The 1,683-nt window shown below is 32.1% G+C and overlaps 1 long non-coding RNA gene across 2 annotated transcripts in view; it reads right to left on the reverse strand.

The window, feature by feature from the left end:
• Positions 1–1,683, reverse strand: part of LOC106473240 — a 10,751-nt gene extending 9,068 nt beyond the window's left edge. Inside the window, exon 1 of one of the 2 annotated variants that reach the window (XR_002613624.1) lies at positions 1,518–1,683. This is a non-coding gene — a long non-coding RNA (uncharacterized LOC106473240). The remainder of the gene's footprint in view (positions 1–1,517) is intronic. The other variant, XR_001291661.2, reaches the window with a different exon arrangement.

A 1,683-nucleotide genomic window follows, 5' to 3' on the forward strand; every position in this document is an offset into this window, starting at 1 on the left:
GTTTCAATGATGAAAATACATAATATATGTATATATATAACTATCACATCTATTGTAGTGATGAATATAAAATTAAATAGTAGGTTGAACAATAGCAGATTTAGCTTGAAACATTATCCTTTTATTACCTTTTCAAAAACTTTTCCTATAATACTTCGAGAACTATTATCCCTTCCAGTGTTCTCTCTAAGTTGCAAGACTGCACAACAACCAATCAAATGCTGCGAACTTAATTATCCCAGCCATGCACATCATCAGTAATGGTGAGAAGTCACAACACGTTGACGGCCTTAATGACCCTGGCAGTTGCTAGGCCTAAAGCCCAAATAATGAATTGGTAACATCACAAAGCAGCCAAATGATTCAATAGGGTTGATGGACTAACAATACCCCCCCACACCCAAGAAAAATAAAAAAAAATGGTAACACACATCTACACATTGCTTCGATACTGGTGCACATGAAAAAATTCATTTTGCACATGGATTGAAAAAATTAAGAGAGAACATTGCTCTTTCTAATATTGAGTAACATTAATACATCACTCAGACAATGTCAAGCTCAATCAGCAAGAGATATAACAGTGTTAGTCCTTTTAACCCACATGCTATATGTTGCTACAATATCCTCGTCAGACCAACAGACATTATCTATGACATTGAACAACTAGAGCAAGACAATTTCATGACTTTCTGGACCATGAATTGCTGACCTTACAGCATGGAAACTAAATAATAAAGATATTTTAAAAATATCTATATCACTAAAGCGGGTATATAGCACATGATATGCCTGCATATCACAATACATTTAAATAGATGGGAACCTATTCCATCTACAGTTATGGATCTTGACACATTACAGAATAAGTTAATCAAGCCAATACCAGTTACACCTTATCTGTAGTACAGTGTAGCGTTTTTGTCTCCTTGTCTAGAAAAGGATATTGATTTATTGGAAAGTGTTAAGATGAAGGATGCTGAAATAAAAGAATTATTTTACAGAGAAAATTTTCTTTAAAAAAAAAGGTGAGGGGGGAATAAAAGGTGATCTTCCTGAAGAAGATTTAAACTTTAAGTTTAACTTACTCTTAAGTCCAAGAGATTGACTAAGCTCCGATTAAAACAGTTTTATTATTCATAACTTGACTGGCAGTGGCTCATGGAATAAGCTGCTCTCAAAAGCAGTGTAAGTTAGCAATTTTAAGAAGAAAGTAAAATAAGAGAATAACATATCTCCTGAAATATAAATGTTAGGCTTCAATATTTACTTTTTCTAAAGGATGAGCATGGAGTTTAATGAAATTGAAAACGTTGTAACTTGAAGTTGAACTAAGTTGAAACATAAACTGTTGAAGGTCCAAAGTTTTAATGTCATCTTAATAGGATCGCTAAAACCTGTATAATAGTAAATTCTACTTGTATTTTTTTTTATGGTTTTGTTTACTATTAGTTCATTATTCCTTTTACCGTTTAATATACGTGTGAGTATTTAGTTATAATAAAGAGTTTACTCACCTTCTACCTGGAGCACGTTAATTTTGATGAAATATGTACGTATTTATTATGAATTAAAAACTACCTTCCCCTGGTGGTTATATACATATACTAATGCTGTGAAAGATTAGGTAGGTTTTATGGTAAAAGTTTATCATATAATATCTAACCTATTGGTCTAACTACG

Source organism: Limulus polyphemus, unplaced genomic scaffold, assembly GCF_000517525.1.
Source record: "Limulus polyphemus unplaced genomic scaffold, Limulus_polyphemus-2.1.2 Scaffold5996, whole genome shotgun sequence".
Lineage (NCBI taxonomy): Eukaryota > Metazoa > Arthropoda > Merostomata > Xiphosura > Limulidae > Limulus > Limulus polyphemus.